The 18,282-nt window shown below is 50.3% G+C and overlaps 1 long non-coding RNA gene across 1 annotated transcript in view; it reads right to left on the bottom strand.

Moving 5' to 3' along the window:
• The window catches only part of LOC132479530 (uncharacterized), a 32,443-nt gene that overhangs the window by 8,230 nt on the left and 5,931 nt on the right, over positions 1-18,282 (bottom strand). The window contains exon 3 of the long non-coding RNA XR_009530561.1: positions 6,528-6,654. This is a non-coding gene — a long non-coding RNA (uncharacterized LOC132479530). The remainder of the gene's footprint in view (positions 1-6,527; positions 6,655-18,282) is intronic.

The raw sequence follows: 18,282 nt of genomic DNA, 5'->3' as shown, positions 1-18,282 counted from the left end.
GCATTAAAATGGAAAATGAAAAGATGACCCAACTAGGAAGGTGGCTGAATCCTGTCTTCCATTAGGAGATTTGGGTTTGGCTGCTCAAGCAGAGAAGTATCCTGAAGGAGAGGCGGCCTGGGAAAAGCCCAGGAACAGTGGGCGGGGTGCCCGTAAAATCCCTGTTGATCCCAGAGTAGCACTCTGGAGCCTTCAGTGACAGGTCAGCTGCCCACAGTGTTGACTGAGGATCCAGTATGAAACCGGATTGCTCCTTACACAGGACACAGGGAAGCTGCGGCCAACTGCAGGTGTGCAGCTGGGTCAGGGAGCGCTCCCCGAGCCGGGTGCTTATCTTTACGGAAGGAATGGCTCTGCCCCAGGACTGATGGGAGGCGTGGAAATTACGGGGTCTCTGTGCACTTTGGAGACCCCACTGCGGCCTCCCAGCTTTGCTGCCGAGAGGGTCCGGGAACTTCCGGTTCCTGTCTCAGACAACCTGCCTTTTTTTTTTTAACTCAGGAAGCCTTCACTATCTTCTTTTTAGTCCTTGGTTCCTCAAAGTCAACAGTCCTCTGCCTTGATGCCTTGTGCTAATGCTTGGTGGACCCTTTCCACCTGAGACACGTGCTCATTGGTTCTGGCAAAAGTGCTGTGTTCCAGGGGCTTCCCGGGTGGCGCAGTGGTTAAGAATCCGCCTGCCAAATGCAGGGGACACAGGTTCGAGCCCTGGTCCGGGAAGATCCCACATGCCGCGGAGCAACTAAAACTACTAGTTGTGGAGCACAACTACTGAGCCTGAGCTCTAGAGCCCGCGAGCCACAACTACTGAAGCCCACATGCCTAGAGCCCGTGCTCCACAACAAGAGAAGCCACCACAATGAGAAGCCCGCGCACCACAAAGAAAAGTAGCCTCCGCTCGCCGCAACTAGAGAAAGCCCATGCGCAGCAACGAAGACCCAACACAGCCAATAATAACAAAAACAACAAAAAAAAATACTGCCGTGTTCCATCTTTGGGAGTTTCACCCTCTCCAGTTTCTTATTTTTCTGACTTTTACACATTTGGCTGCCTAGACTCTCCTCTGTTTTCCTCTCATTGTCTCCTCTGTTTTCTGGAAAATATACCTAACTTTGTCTTCTATCTCTTCTATTGGATATTTTATTCAGGCTGTTATAGTCTTAATTTCCAAGAGTTTTTTAAAAGACTACTTTTTTAAGAGCAGTTTTAGGTGCACAGTATAATTGAGAGGAAGATAGAGTTCCCACATACCCGCTGTCCCCACACACGCACAGCCTCCCCACACTCATCGTCTCCGCCAGATGGTGCACTTGTCACTGATGAACCTACACTGACACGTCATCACCACCCAGAGTCCACAGTTACATTAGGTTCACTCTTGGTGGTGTACATTCCATGGGTTTGGACAAGTGTCTGATGCCGTGTATCCACCATTATGGCAGCACTCCAAGTATTTTCAATGCCCTAGAAATCTTATGTGCTCTGCCTACCTATCCCTCCACTCCCTTGCCCACACTGGCAACCACTGATCTTTTTACTGTCTTCATAGTTTTGCCTTTTTTCACAATCTCATAGAGTTGGAACCATAAAGTAGCCTTTTCAGATTGGCTTCTTTCACACAGTAATATGCCTTTAAGGTTCCTCCGTGTCTTTTCACGGCTTGACAGGGCATTTCTCTTTAGTGCTGAATAGTATTCTGCTCTCTGGCTATGCCACAGTTTATCCATTCGTCCACCTAAGGGCATCATGCTTGCCTCCAAGTTTTCGCAATGATGAGTAAAGCTGCCATAAACATCCATGCATAGGTTGTATGGACACTTTTCAATCCCTGTGTGCTATGCTAGGAGTTTCAGGCCTCTTGTTTAAGTCTGACCCACTTGGAGTTGATGTGTTTTATGTGCAGTGTAAGGTAAGGGTCCAGTCTCTGTGGTGTAAGATATGTGGATGTCTAGTTTTCTAAAAATCACTTGCTGAAGAGACTGTCCTTTCCCCGTCGTGCAACACTGGCACCCTTGTTGAAGACCAGTTGACCGTACACACGTGGTTTTATTTCTGGGCTCTGTATTCTGTTCCATTGGTCTATATGTTTGTCTTCATGCCAGTACCATACTGCTTTGATTACAAGAGCTTTGTGATATATTTTGAATCTAGAAAGTGTGAGGCCTCTAGCTTTGTTCTTTCTCAAGAGTGATTTGGCTCTTTGTGATCTTTTGTGGTTCCATATGAATTTTAGAGTTTTCTCTATTTCTGTAAAAAAATACTGTTGGGATTTTGATAGGGATTGTGCTGAATCTGCAGATATATTTGGGTAGTATGGACATTTTCACAATATTAAGTCTTCCGATCCAGAAACATGGATGTCTTTCCATTTGTTTGTTTCTTAATTTCTTTGATCAGCATTCTGTAGTTTTCAGTATACAAGTCTTTTACCTCCTTAGTTAAGTTTATTCCTAAGTATTTTATTCTTTTTGGTGCCATTGTAAATAGGATTATTTTCCTAATTTCCTTCAGGTAGTTTGTGGTTAGGGTATAGAAATGCAACTGATTTTTGCATGTTGATTTTGTATTCTGCAACTTTACCGAATTTATTAGTTTTAGCAGTTTTTTGGTGGCATCTTTAGAGTTTGCAACATTACGTTGTCTGCCAGTGGGAACAATTTTATTTCTTCCTTTCCAATTTGAATGCCTTTTACTTCTTTTTCTTGCCTAACTGCTCTGGCTAGGACTTCCAGTACTATGTTAAATAGAAGAGGTGAGAGCGGGCATCCTTGCCTTGTTTCTGGTTTAGAGGAAAAGCTTTCAGTTTTTCACTATTGAGTATGATATTAATTGTGGGCTTTTTATATATAGCCTTTATTACGTTGAGTTACTTTCCTTCTATTCCTAGCTTGTTGAGAGTTTTTATCATGAAAGGGGGTTGAATTTTGTCAAATGCTTTTTTTTTTGCTTCTATAGAGGCGATCATATCTTTTATCTTTTATTCAGTTAATATGGTGTATCACATTGATTGATTTTTGTTTGTTGAAACATCCTTGCATTCCAAATATAAATCCCACTTGGTCATGGCATACGATTCTTTTAATGTGCTGTTGGATTCAGTTTGTTGGTGTTTTGTTTTATGGAGGATTTTTGCATCCATGTTCATCAGGGATATTGGCCTGTAGTTTTTTCTTGTGGTGTCGTTGGCTTTGGTATCAGGGTAATGCTGGCCTCATAAAATCAGTTTGGAAGTGTTTCCACCTTTTCAGTTTTTTGAAAGAGTTTGAGAAGGAATGGCATTAATTCTTCCTTAAATGTTTGGTGGAATTTACCAGTGAAGCCATCTATTCGTGGACTTTACTTTGTTGGGAGATTTTTGATCACTGTCTCAATCTCTGTACTAGTTATATGTCTGTGCAGACTTAATAAAACTAGAGATGAAAAACCAGACACTATAACCGATGCCAGAGGAAGAAGAATGGTCACAAGAGACCACTACGAACAATTACGGGCCGGCAAACTGGATAACCCAGAAGAAGAGGATCAATTCCTAGAATCAGAAACCTACCAAGACTAAATCCTGAAGAAATAGCACACCACTTGAAAACGCCAGCCAAGGTGAGTGCTGTGGTGGGTCTGGTAGAGAGTTAATGGTCGGCATCACTGCTCTGGGGGTTGCAAATGCAAGCATTCGTGGCACATACTTTGTTTTGAGGAATTTTGGGGGGAGGTACTTGAGACCTCAAATTGATAAAGAAGCAATGTTCAAACCAAATGAAACGTTTGGGGTTTAATTATGCTGCTTCTTTTATTGCATCTCCTTGTTTTGATTGTCATCCTTGAGGACATGGTGTGGAAACGAGTCAAGAAGGGAGAAATGAAGGCTCCTACCCAGCCCTAGGCCAAGGGCGACGAGCTGCTCCAGACCATGTGGACCTCCCAGAGCTTTAAAGGTGGCGCCACAGGAATGGTGACCTGGTTGCAGGTCACATGGTCACCACACGTTTTCCAAGTAACACAAACACAGCAACTCCAGGTAAGACTAAACAGCTGCAGGAATCAGCGATGACGTCATTTAATTCCAACTCATGAAACTTGGTGTTGCCACCGTTATGCCGTCTCCCTTCCTGTGGCGTCAGCCCAGCGTTCCTAAAAATATCCGGCCCGTTTTTTGGTCATCTCCTCTCTCCACCCAGGTGGGCAACAGACACTTGGCTCTATGGTTGTGATTATTTTTCCAGTGCTGGAACATCCCAAAGAAGCACGACTTGGAAGGCTGAGTGGAGATGAGCTGGGAGCAAGCACTTACATTTACTTGGGTCCCTAAAGCCCCCAGGTTCTTCTCAGGAGTCGTTTACACACGAGAACCCACAGAAGTGAACGCCCTGCAAGGCCTTCTTCTCGTGAGGACATCACTGTGTTGTCCAAATACATCCAACATTTTACACACTGACACTTTAATGGACATACAAATTCCCTGCATCCGAGTAAACTTTAGATTCTGATTCAGCAGGTCCTGGGTGTGGCCTGAGACTCTGCATTTCTAACCAACTCCTGGTGGTGCTGTTGCTGCTGGTCCGTGGCCCACACTTCGAGTAGCAAAGTCTAGATGTCAGCCAACATGGGAAGCGTTAATTACCCTATGGTAGCTGCGCAAAGCATTAACCATTTGGCAACGTTGAAACGTATTTCGCTTGTGTGAGTGAAGAGGACAATCCTCGCTTACATGCCTATGTCAGGATGACACGCACGGGCACACACGCACGTCTGTATAAAGTCGAAACAGGAGGGGAACAGAGAGCAAGGAGGGCATTTGGATTTGCTGAGGTGACCAGCCTTTCAGAAAATCTCAATGTTTAAGTCCTCATAGGTTTGTAGAATAAACAGTGTTTTTGAGTACATGACCCAGAAAAGAAGGCTACTGAGTTGAGCCGCTTGCCGTCTACTTTAAAAGGGTGTTTAGAGCCTCCTCATTCCGAGGCCTGCCTAGGGCTTAACGAGACAAGCCTGGACGGTGACACGGCTCATATGGGCTGAAGGCAGAAAAAGGCAGATTATTTACGCAGGAAATGCGTCAGTGAGTGGGGGGTGGTCCCTTCAGCGGTGTCACGTGGGAGGGGAGAGGCGCAGTCCTGCAGAGCTGGCGTCCCGGCTGCTGCTGGGGTTTGGTGAGACCTGCGGCAGCGCAGGGCAGTCCTCGCAGACCTGCCGCCCTGCAGTGACCCTGGCTGCTTCCCAGCCGCCCCGAGGAAGGGGCCACCCAGCTCTGAAGCCACTTCCCCTAAGTGGCAGGCCTGTCTTAAGGCCCGGAGACATCATCAGATCAGTGCGGAGGTGGCCGGGGCCCACTTTGAAGCGGACATGGTCCTTTGGGTACACAAGCTCTGGCTCATTCGAGACACAGTGTTATCCTGAGTCCACAGGCACACCGGCGCACCAGCCCTGAAATCCTCTCCCGAGCAGGCGCCCGGCGTGGGACAGCCAAGCTTGACGTGCCATCTAGCTACAGGTCAACAGGCCCATGGGCACCAGGAAACTGAGGCTCACAGGCAGCAACCAGCCCTCTGACAAACCAGCACCGTCCCCAGGCTGGTAGAACTTGGTAGAACTTGCTTGAGTTCCAAGAAAAGCTCCAAGTACAAGGTTAAAGAATAGTAATGATCACCAGGACACAGTTTTGACGATTCCGGTTTCCAAAATGCCTTCCTATACATGATCTGATTGCATTTTCCCTACGACCTTCAGGCAGATAACAGTATACCCATTTTATAGACCAAAAAACCTGAGTTTCATCAAGGTTACAGGATGTGCCCAGGTTCTCACAGGTAGGGAGAAAGGAGGGATTTCCCCACGGACGCTTTGGCTAGAATAAAAGCACATTTTTCTAACCTAGATCCTTCTCTGTTTTTATTTTTTAAAGTAAAAACAGTAAAAAGTAATAGCTTCTTGAATTAACAGAGAAGTCGAGAACAATAAAGCCTTCACCGAGGTTTATTCGATAATATTTTCAGTTCAGGGTTTGAACCGCAAAGTATATGCCAGATGAACTTCACCCTTGTCTGCAGGCTGATCCACGCCTCCCTCAGACTTAAGCAATACCTGTCGATTTCCCGGAGCTGCGCCTGCGCCCGCGCCGGAAGCTTGTGTGTTGTGCTCAGCATGTATGCAGGTGCCAGGCCCAATTGGGAACTTGTGGGCTTCCTCTGATATTCAGACTCTGCTTTCTAAGTGTCTGGGATGTGTGTCCCACAGCATCACATTCCCTGGCTCAGGATATAAACTCGTTTGATCTTTTCCCTATGAGCTTTAATGCAAATCCAGGCGCGATGGAGATAGGTTAATAACAGGGACATACCCACCACAGTCTCCATCACCACCTGGAAGAGGAGAGAGGGAAGGGACCCAGGCGACGACAGGGAGAGGCTGCTCAGGGGTCCACGGGTGGTGCACAGTGAGTGTTCTATGTTGAACATTACTAACGCTATTTAATAACAATGACAATATTATTAATGATAATAATGTGAGAAGCTGGCTGACTTCCAACTCACCTGCTCATCCAGAAGCAGCTCACAGAACTCCAGGAAGACCCATTTCTGCTGCTTCATGTACTCACGTCACCGATGGTGGCCACACCTTGGTGGCCAGGTCCCAGGTGGCACGGGGCTGGGGACGATGCTGAAAGGAGAAGAGAAAGGGGTTAGTCTCAGCCTGGCATCTGCCTAATGTCCACCAGAGGGCGCCATGGGATAGCAAATGCGTGGGCACTGCACACTGCTCAGGCCACAGAAAAATTCCTACAACATTGGTGCATCCGGCCGGCCGGTCCACAAATATTTACTGAACACCTACTGTGTGCTGGTGAGGCCTCTGCCCTCAGTAAACACAAATATAAGAAATTAAACGTATAATTATATGCTGTGATTCGTGCTATAAAAGAACAGAGCAGCAGAGAGAGGGAGCATTAGCGAGAGTATCACAGAGAAAGAAGAATCAGGGAGGGCCCCTGGGGGAGGGAAGGGCTGTGCAAAGGCCCTGGGGCAGGGAAAGGCTTGGCAATGAACTCAGAATTGGAGCTGGTTAAAATCAGAGAACACTGGGGTTGGAAGAGCTGGTGAAGCTCACGTGTCAGCCTACCGGGCTCAGAGAAGATGCTGAGGGGTTAACACATGTGCACAGACACAAAGGTCATCGGCTGGGTGGGGCAGGGGCTCATCTGAAGCAGATTTCTCAAAGATGGGCTGACTGTCTCCCCCAAAGCCCAGAAGCAAAGCAAACGGACTTCTCAAGATCAGGAATTTCAAAGACATTTCCCTCTCGGGTGGATTGTTAGGGAGGGGTCCTTGGTGGGAGCAGGGGTTGCATCTGCTGTGGATAGCCACCCCAATGGGATGCAGGGGTGCGGGTTTAAGTGGCCAGGGAGGGGGGTCTGCACATGGCCTTTCTCTGGCCTCGGCCTTGCCATCTGGGGACGGTTGCTCACCGGTGGCCTTGCAGGCTCGCTGGCAGACACAAGACCCTGCTCAGCGCCCCAGAAATCTCGGTGACCAGGTGGCCTCCGTGAGGGTTACTCTGAGGGCAGGTCTGGTTTTCAGCCTAAGTGGCTGTGAGATACCACTGAAAGAGCCAGACAGGCTACAATGTCCATCCCTGCCACCTCCCAGCTGTGTGACCTGGGGCAAGCACCTTCACCTCTCTGGGCCTCAGCTTCCTCATCTTTAAAACAATGCAACAACAGTTCCTGCCTTGTGAAGCCTTTGGGAGGATTAGAAAGAAGGAACCATACAGGGCTGACCGGGACGGTTGGTACACAGTAGGCACTCCAGAAACGGTAGCAACTATGACAGGCTGGTCCGAGGAAGGGCTTTGCAGCCAAACCCGACGTGCAGCAGGCAGTCAGACTCCTCGTCCGTCTTGTTTGCCCTTTCTTGGTTTTTTTGGATTAACATGGAGTCCTCAGTTAAGATGATCTTGCAGGGTTGTTTTTTTTTAACCAAATAAAACCGTAACCAACTAAACGAAACCAAGTCCATTTATAACAAAGTCCCACCAGAGCAAACATTTGCAATCTCTCCAGAAAGCATTTTATCCATGGCAGGGAGGCCTGGGGGATTTTAAGAGGCTGCAGCTCGTGTCTTTGAAAACCACCAGCGTCTTCAGTTTGTCTGGGACTCTCTCCCCACTGGGGGTACTTTTCCATCTGCCCTCCTGTTTCCCAGCAAAGCCCGAGGCCTGTGGGCAGCCGTCAAGGCACTCTGGACCAAGGGTGGATGCTCTTGGGCAGAGGCCACAGACTGGTGGCCGTGACCTGGAACCAGCCCCCATGGGTGGGTCAAATACCCACAGTCAGTTGCTCCCATCTGCAAAACAGGAGGTTTCACCTAGAAATGCAGATTCATGGCTGCCTGGACCCCATTCTTCCCTGGCCAGCTGCCTGGGGCCCAGGGCGGCCGTCCTCACATGCACAGTCATCGGGACAACGTCTGAATTCTTTTAAAAGAATTTATGGGGGCAAAATTCACATAACATAAAACTTACCATTTTAAGGCATAACGCTCCCAGACTTCAGACAATACTGCAAAGCTACAGTAATAAAAACAGCATGGTATTGGCACAAAAACAGACATATGGATCAATGGAACAGAATAGAGAGCCCAGAAATAAGCCCACACACCAATGGTCAATTAATCTTCGACAAAGGAGGCAAGAATATACAATGGGAAAACGACAGTCTCTTCAGCAAGTGGTGCTGGAAAAGCGGGACAGCTGCACGTAAATCAATGAAGCTGGAACACACCCTCACACCATACACAAAAATAAACTCAAAATGGCTTAAAGACCTAAATGTAGGAGAGGACAACCATAGAACTCCTAGAAGAGCATAGAGGCAAGACATTCTCTGACATAAATCATACCACTGTTCTCTTAGGTCAGTCCCCCAAGGCAACAGAAGTAAAAGCGAAAATAAACAAATGGGACTTAAACAAACTTACAAGCTTTTGCACAGCGAAGGAAACCATAAGCAAAATGAAAAGAGAACCTATAGAATGGGAGAAAATGTTTGCAAATGATATGACCAACAAGGGCTTAATTTCCAAAATATACAAACAGCTCATACAACTCAACAACAAAAAAAGAACCCAACTGAAAATGGGCAGAAGACCTAAATAGACATTTCTGCAAAGAAGACATACAGGTGGCCAACAGGCACATGAAAAGATGCTCAATGTCGCTAATTATTAGAGAAATGCAAATCAAAACTACAATGAGGTACCACCTCACACCCATCAGAATGGCCATCATTAAAAAGTCTACAAATAATAAATGCTGGAGAGGGTGTGGAGAAGAGGGAACCCTCCTGCACTGTTATTGGGAATGTAAACTGGTACAGTCACAATGGAAAACAATATGGAGGTTCCTTAAAAACTAAAAATAGAGCTACCATGTGATCCAGCAATTCCACTCCTGGGCATATGTCCAGACAAAACTGTAATTCAAAAAGATACATGCATCCTTATGATCATAGCAGCACTATTCACAATCGCCAAGATGTGGAAACAACCGAAATGTCCATTGACAGATGAATGGATAAAGAAGATGTGGTACATATATACAATGGAATACTACTCAGCCATAAAAAAACAGTGAAATAATGCCATTTGCAGCAACATGGATGCAACTAGAGATTATCATACTAAATGAGGTAAGTCAGAAAGAGAAAGACGACTACCATATGATATCACTTATATGTGGAATCTAAAATATGGCACAAGTGAACATATCTCTGAAACAGAAACAGACTCTCAGACATACAGAACAGACTTGTGGTTGCCAAGGGGGAGGGGACTGTGGGAGCTTGGGGTGAGCAGCTATGTCTTTGCACAGAGGATGGGTAAACAACAAGGTCCTATTGTAGAGCACAGGCAACTATATTCAATATCCTATGATAGACCAGAATGGAAAAGAATATGAAAAATAATATATATGTATAACTGAATCACTTTGCTGTGCAGCAGAAATTAACACAACACTGTAAATCAACTATACTTCAATAAAAAAAAAAAAAGGGCTTCCCTGGTGGCGCAGTGGTTGAGAGTCCGCCTGCCGATGCAGGGGACACGGGTTCGTGCCCCAGTCCGGGAAGATCCCACATGCTGCAGAGCGGCTGGGCCCGTGAGCCACGGCCGCTGAGCCTGCGCGTACGGAGCCTGTGCTCCGCAACGGGAGAGACCACGGCAGTGAGAGGCCCGCGTACCGCAAAAAAAAAAAAAAACAAAAAAAACAACTGACCATTTTAAAGTAGACAATCCAGTGGCATTTGGTACCTTCACAGTGTTGTGTAACCACTACCTCTGTTTAGCTCCAAAGCATTTCCATCATCCCCCAAAAAGCCCCAGACCCAACATCACTCACTCCCCCTTCCGCAGCCCCCAGCGACCATTCACGTACTCTGTCTCTATGGATTTGCCTGTTCTGGACACTGCTTGTGGACGGACTCACACGCTGTGCCTGGCTTCCTTCACTCAGCATGTCTTTGGGGCTCATGCGTGGCGGAGCGGGTCACGGCTGAGTGACACCCCATCTCATGTTTGCACACATATGACAAGCCTCCACCTCAATGCCACGCAGCAGCCCCATCGGGGCGGGCCCTCACCCCAGCCCTGCTCGCCCGCTCTGGGCCTGTCCCCTCTCCCCCCGGCCCTGCTGGCTTTCTGCAACCCCGTGGGCTCCTCAGATGAGCAGCAAACATCCTCCCAGGAGCAGGGTTTCAGGTGGGTGAGAGACTTGCCAGTCCGTGTCCTGGGCGTCCCGTACGTGTACTCACACACACACGTGCACACGTATGTAGCATAACGGCCCCATCCTGCAGTGTGGCACTCTGCTGTTTTTCACTGAACGATGTATCTTGGAGGTTGTTTCAACCAGAGGAAGCACCACCTCCTCTCGTCCTCAGCCACACGCTACTCCACCACACGGCTCTCCGATACCGAACGGGCTGCGGGCCCCTGGCTCTGATCCCCATGCGGGGACAGCCCTGCCAGCACTCCCGCACCCAGCCTGGCCATGCCCTGGCCCCGTGCAGCCTGGAAAGGGAGGTCTGAGACATCCTCGCCACTTTCCTGGCCTCAAATCTCCCAGGGCCAACACTTGATGTACCCTCGTTTTCCCAACACCTGACTTGGCATTCGTACTCTGTAGACATGGTATAGATGCTTGTTAATCACACAGATGGAAAAATGGACGACTACTTTTCACACACTGTTTAAGGCCTGACTCCGTCACCACCGCCTCCAGGGAGCCTTCCCTGGTCACCCCAGGCTGGGTTAGGCCCCCCTTTAAGCCCACAGGCCCTGTACTCTCATCAAAGCAATTACACCCACTGGGCGAGACTGTCAGCGACCACCCCGGCAGCTACTATTCTTCGGGTATCACCAGGAGTTGGCGGGACGCCCAGCACAGAGTGGTGAACAGACAGCCGGCGGATGCCTGGTGCACAGAGAGGGAATGCACGGAGGAGGCCCACAGCTAAGCGTGCCCAGCAGGTTCAGTTTCCTCCGAGCCCTGTGCCGTGAGGGGGCAGGTATCATCACGACCACTTCGCGGATGAGGAGGGTGAGGCTTGTAGAGGCTCAGCATCCTACGTGAGGCCACCCAGCTCCTAATAAGGGGGCCGGCTGAGCCCAGGCTGACCCCACCTCTCCAGCTCTCCCCAGCCCCGAACCTTGCTCCACCCTCCCGTCAGGGCCGGACCGGACACACGGGAGCAAACCCCGCTCTGGATCTTAGGGAACAGGATATGGTTCAGGGCAAGGCTCAGGTGGGGCTTGGCACCCGGCGCTCTCAGGACCCCAGCAGGAGGGTGAGGATGGTGGCGGAGGGAGAGGCGACCCTCGGTGGAGTTCTGTTTGAACACACGCTGTGTAAGCAACGGGGCCCTCTGACAATGGGGGGAAGAGGCTGGAGAAAGAGGCAGCCGCTGAAGATGACCTCCCACCCGCCCCGACCTCCCACGCCTGCCTCTCCCAAGGCTGGGCCGCCATGCTGGTCTGGCCCCAAAACTCGGGTTAGAACTTGCCCCCCTCACCTGTCTTTCGGGAGACTCAGAGGAAGAAAAGAACGTGTTCACTACAGGGAAGGCTCCGAAAACGTTACAAAGCCTCAGTTACGGGAGAAGTGCTGGCAGCAGGGGAGCCGGCGTCAGCACACGCGGACACATGTACAGCTCGGGGCCCCGTCAGGTACAGAGCACTTTGTCTGTGCCCACTCGGCTCCCTCCCACCCCGCTTCCCGAAGAGAGTCCTGTCTTCCTTAGACCGGTTCCACGTTGTAGGCAGAGTCGGGAGTAGGTGGAGGAAAACAGGACCCACAGAGGCCAGAGAACAGAGGGGAGGATCCTCCCTTTCTTGTGGAGAATCTGGATTCTAGGGGAGGCCATGAGAAAACAAGCAAAACTGGAGAGAGGAAGCTCATTTCCATGACAAAAGCAAAGTGGAGGGGGCAAAGGGCAAAAGTGAGAGCTGACCTTTGGGGGGGACTGGGGGGCTGCGGGGGTCCCGGAGTTGCCGCGGGATGGATGCAAGACACGCGGGGCGGGCAGAGGGAGCAGGATGTTAAGAAACACAACTGTGGGCTGAGGAGTGGATTCCCCTTGACGTTTGAGAGAAAGGCAAGGGGGAATCCAAATTCCTTCCTAATCCATTTTGGTGGCTCGACTACACCTCTCTGTGACGCTCTCTGGATTGGGCCACCTGGAACCCCAGCTCGTATTAGGGTTCCATATGCAAAGCCCATCTCGTAACGAGGAAATGATTTAATCCCCATCAAACTCAGAGAGGTTGGGGCTGTCGTTATCCCACATCAAAGATAAGGAAACTGAGATGCAAAAAGCTCATGTGAGCTGCCCAAGGTCACGGAGCTAGAAAGGGGCCAGGTCAGGACAAACCCTCGGGTGTTCCTGACTTCAAATCCCAACTTCTTTTCTCTCTCCCACTCTGCTCCGGGGAAGGATCCTATGACACTGAATCTTCTCTTTTTCAGAGTTTAATATTTCAGGCCAAATCTGAGTGTGGTTTGCTGTTTCCTCCAAAAATTTGGCCTGACCTCAGGGCACCACTGCCCAGTCATTGGCAAGAGCCCTCTGCTGGCAGCGATGGGCTGGTGGGCAGGCTGCTCTGGGCATGACTCGGTAGAAACTCAGATAACTCAATAAAAGCTCTATTTACCTTTCTGGTCAAAACACACAGGACAATTTCTAGATGTCAAATAGGATAATGGCCAGTGCCGGCACAGATGGGAGACGGGTACCGCTGGTCTGCGTTAGTGGGAGTTTAAATCTGTACAACCTTCTGGAGAGCAGTCTGGCACTATGAATCCCATGTCTTAAAAATGCAAAGCCTTTGACCCAGCAAGTCCACTTCTAGGAACACAGCCCAAGGAAATAGTCTTACACACTACACTGTTCTCATTCCCACAGTGACCGACCTCAGACTGAGCTCCTACGGGGTCAGTGGCGCTCACATCTGAGTGCTTAACTAGAGCTGGTTAACTAGAGCGGCTGTTCTTCCCCAGACTCGTTTTGCTTCCCCACAACTGCAGGAGCATTTTGGCTATATTTAAAATGACTATCTAATCATGCATACAATTTTCTACTTATTTCATGGCTTGTCTTCCAATTCCAAAAGCAACAGAACTTTCAGCCTGGAGGGGATGTCAGGAATTTTCTAGTCCAACATTTCCCAAAGTGGGTCCCATGGGAGGTGAAAGGGTAGTTGCAACTGGATGCTTGCATGATGGGATAAGCTCGGGAAAATGGAACACGTGCTTCCTTGCAGAATTTCTCAGAGCCTTTGCTAGATGATGAGCATTGCAATCTCCACAAGGCAGACAGAGGAGGCGGTATTAGTCTCCTGTGGCTGTTATAACAAATGGCCACAAACTGGGTGGCGTCAAACAACAGAAGTATATTGTCTCACGGTTTTGGAGACCAGAAGTCTGAAATCAAGGTGTCAGGGGGGCCAGGCTCCATCTGAAGGCTCTCAGGGAGGATCCTTCCTTGTCTCTTCTGGCTTCTGATGGCCTCAGGTGTCCTTGGCCTGTGGATGCATTCCTCCCCCCTGCACCTTTGTCTTCACACACGTGTCTTCCCTCTGTGTCTGTGCCTAAATCCCCCTCTTCTTATAAAGACCCTGGTCATTAGATGAGGGCTCCTTTAGGCTGATCTCATTTAAACTTGGTGACATCTGCAAAGACCCTATTTCCAAACAACGCCACGTTCACAGGTCCAGGCAGATGTGAACTTGGCGGGGGGGATGCTATTCACCGCAGTATAGGTGGAAAGACCTCGGGGGCTTCTGAGAGGGGAGGCCCAGGAGCAGACGGAAGTCAAGTTCTCCAAGCAGCCCTCGGCCTGCTGTGTTGGGACAGACCATGCGGGGTGAGGGCAGGCTCACAGGGACACCGAGCACAGCGGGGATACCACAGCACAGTCCAGGCGAGAAGAGACGGCGGCCTGGACCAGGCAGAGGCAGTGCAGGTGGGGAGAAGCAGCTGGCCTTGGACTTCCCTTTGAAGGTGAGCCAGTAAAAGGCGAAGTAAAAGGCGACCCAGCATTTGGGTGTGAGATGTGAGACAATGAGGCCTCGAGGGTGACCTCTGGGTTTTAGCCAGAGACACCGGAACAGTGGAGTTGCCATCAGTGCAAAGAGCCGACTAGTTACTGGACACAGTTCCAGGCAGAGCGATGTGGACTAGGACAGAGGAACTGGTCCTCCAGTGGAGCGTGGACCTAAATACAGAGCTGACCCCGCGCCACCCCACGACCGTCAGTCCTCTTTTGAGTCCAGGAGAAAGGCCACTGGGGCCTGTGTACACTGGCCTCAATTCAGTCACTCCCGATGCCCCTGCTCCAGGGGCCCTGCGCTCCACTCACACCCGTCTCTCTGTGCATCCACTGCCTGTCAACGCGGGGGCCACAAATCTTGGGCCCTCCCGCGTTGACACGGGGCCCTCCCGGCAACTGGGCTGTCCTAGGGAGGACTGGGCTGGCCCTTCCCAGGGTGGGGGGTGCCACCAGCAGACAACAGGGGCTGCACAGGGCAGGAGAGGTCCCTTGGGTGGGGACTCCTGTGGCTTTCGGTGACTGCGTCTCTGGCTGGGCTGACCAGCTGGGCTCAGCGAATCCTGCGGGAACAACCTCAGGCCTGGAGCCCGCTGCTGTTTCGTCGGGGCCAAGGGCGGTTCACGCTCATGAAAAAGGGTCTTGCTGACCAGGCTGAAGGCACTCGCCAGCCGCCACGCCACAGGGCCACTTCTCAAGCTCGCCACAAAGCAGGTTAGAGAGCCACAGTCCACAGTCCTAATTTGAGCTCTGAGATGTCTGTGGACCTCTCCCTTCTGCCGGGAATTCAAAGGACTTGGTCCAACATCCGGGCGAAAAGGAGGCTGGCCCAAATTCCAGGCAACTGCCTGGTCTGGGCAGCAGCAGATGTGGCTGTGAACTGCTGAGGAATTTCTCGGGCGAGGAATAGAGCCCTCAGAGCCTCAGTTTTCCTGTCTGTAAAATGGGATCTCGCTCCCGTGTGTGCTGGGCCGGGATGGCTCTGTGACTTTCAGGCTCTGCTCTGTGGAGAAGCCTGAACGAGGGTGGGAGGGAGGGGACTCTGAGCGCTGCTTCCTCTGCCTATCCCTTCCTGCCTCAGCCAGAACAACTCTGGTTGGTCTTCCAAGTAAAAGTTCACTTGAAATTAAATCCTGGGACTTCCCTGGTGGCGCAGTGGTTAAGAATCCGTCTGCCAATGCAGGGAACACAGGTTCGTTCCCTGGTCCACAAAGATCCCACATGCCGTGGAGCAACTAAGCCCGTGCGCCACAACTACTGAGCCTGCGCGCCTAGAGCCCATGCTCTGCAACAAGGGAAGCCACTGCAATGAGAAGCCCGTGCACCGCAAAGAAGAGCAGCCCCCTCTCACGGCAACTAGAGAAAGCCCACGCGCAGCAGTGAAGACCCAATGCAGCCAAAAATAAATAAATAAAAATTAAATATATATATATCTTGAAGTAAGAGATGTGCAAAACCCACTGACCAGCACTTCAGGATCTCGTGGGTCTGATGTCCAGTCTAGGGCTCCTTGGGCTGTGGTCAGAGGGAGCTGGGGCACAGCTGGGGCCTGGCTCTGTCCATCTCCCTTTCCAGCCCTTGGAGAGCTGTGCTCCTCTTATGTCAGTCACGTGATGCTGGGTGAGCTGCCAATCACAGGGCCCCACCCCCTGAGTGGACATGTGATTCAGGCCTGGCCAATCATAGAACTCCTCCCCCCCCCCCGGCCAAGTGATAAGTCCAAGGCTTAGCCATGTGACTGAGGCTGGCCAATAAAAGTCCTTCCCTGGAGCATCTATATTCTGAAACAGGAAGAGAGATGCTCTCCCTTCTCTTTTTTCATCAAGCTGGAGGACCTAAGCCTGAGGATACCAGCACTGTGTTTGTCACTGCTGGGAGAAAACCTGTTTACTCTCAGAGAAAATGAGGTCCCCACAGAGACCCCAAGATGGGGAGAGATGGAGATAGCATGAGATCTCATGGCACTGAAGTACCTGGTTACAGCCTTCAAGGCTCCCAGAGTGGCCTGTGATTGGGAGCCTCTTCTGGTTTGAGTTTCTGTCACTGACAAATACTGGAGTCCTGTCCAATCCAGAATCAATGGGGAAGGTCAAGAAAGCTCACTTGGCAGCAAAGTTCCCAGAGGGGACCTTTAAGCTTCTCGAGGCTAAGTGTAACTAAGAACTTTGCTTTTTATTTACTTATGTATTTAGCGGTGTCCTTCCCTTGAGAAACCAAATACAGTTTGCACCACGCAGACAGCACTTGAGACCGGCTTAAGGGATGGAGAGAGGGGAGGCAGGAGGAGCAGGCGTGGGGCTGGTCCAGTTTTAAAGGAACCTGACAACTGGCCAAGAGCTAGGCATGCTCCAACCCTCTTGATGGCAGGAAGACCCCAAGGGTTTAGGTGCTCCTCCGAAAACACACACAGGGCATTTCAAGCAGGACCTGACCCAGAACCAGCTCTCTTAACTCCAGAGCCCATGTCACCAGACTTTTGAATTTCATAGAAATTCAGAAAACTTTTTTTAAAAATTAATTTATTTATTTATTTTTGGCTGCGTTGGGTCTTCGTTGCTGCACATGGGCTTTCTCTAGTTGCGGCGAGCAGGGGCTACTCTTTCTTGCAGTGCGCGGCCTTCTCATTGCAGTGCCTTCTCTTGTTGCGGAGCACGGGCTCTAGGCACACGGGCTTCAGTAGTTGTGGCACGTGGGCCCAGTAGTTGTGGCTCGCGGGCTCAGTAGTTGTGGCGCACGGACTTAGTTGCTCCGTGGCATGTGGGATCTTCCCGGACCAGGGCTCGAACCCATGTTCCCTGCATTGGCAGACGGATTCTTAACCACTGTGCCATCAGGGAAGTCCCAGAAAAGTCTTTTGAGAACAAAAGGATCAGTAAAGTTCAACAGCCATCTCTGGCTAGCATCCCTTCGTAAAATGATAACCCCCAACAATGGAGGAAGGACATAAGCTGTGAGTAAAGGCCAGGCCTCGCGTTTGGATATGTTCAGTTTGGAGGGACACTAGGTGATTTCTTCATGTTTCTTCAAAGCAATGACTACTGGGAAATGGGCAAGAGCAGGCAGTGGGTGTGTGAGTGTCCTGGGGCTGCCGTAACAAAGCGCCACAAACTAGGGGCTCTTAAAACAGCAGAAATGTGTAGTTCTGGAGCCCTGAAGTCTAAAATCAAGGTGTCAGCAGGGCTGAGCTCTCTCTGAGGGCTCTAGGGACGATTCCGTGGCTTGTAGAAGAAGCACTCCAATCTCTGCCTTCATCGTCACATGGCTTTCTCCCTGTGTGTCTGTGTCTAAATTCCCCTCTTCTTATAAGGACACCAGGCATTAGATTAGGGCCACCCTAATCCAGTACGAACCCATCTTAACTTGATGACATCTGCAAAGACCCTATTTCTAAATATAAGGTCACACTCACAGATTCTGGGGGTTAGGACTCGAACAGATCTTTCTAAGGGATACAACTCAAGCTGGCTGAGCGGGCCAGCATTATGGGGCACCCCACCCCCAAGGTCCTTCCCATGCTGACAGCAAAGTGTGAGAAAGACGGATCGGAGGCACGATGCCCTCCCAGATTTGGGAGAAGGGTTGGACTGCCAGGGACAGCTGGGGACCCCTGGGCTGTCCCACCTTCCCTCACATTTCCCTTCCAAGGAGTAACTGTCTGGAGGTCAGCCAGGTGCCCGCTGGCAAAGGCA

Source organism: Mesoplodon densirostris, chromosome 19 (genome assembly GCF_025265405.1).
Source record: "Mesoplodon densirostris isolate mMesDen1 chromosome 19, mMesDen1 primary haplotype, whole genome shotgun sequence".
Lineage (NCBI taxonomy): Eukaryota > Metazoa > Chordata > Mammalia > Artiodactyla > Ziphiidae > Mesoplodon > Mesoplodon densirostris.
The sequence above is the reverse complement of the archived record's forward strand: the minus strand, read 5'-3'. Positions and strand labels throughout refer to the sequence as shown.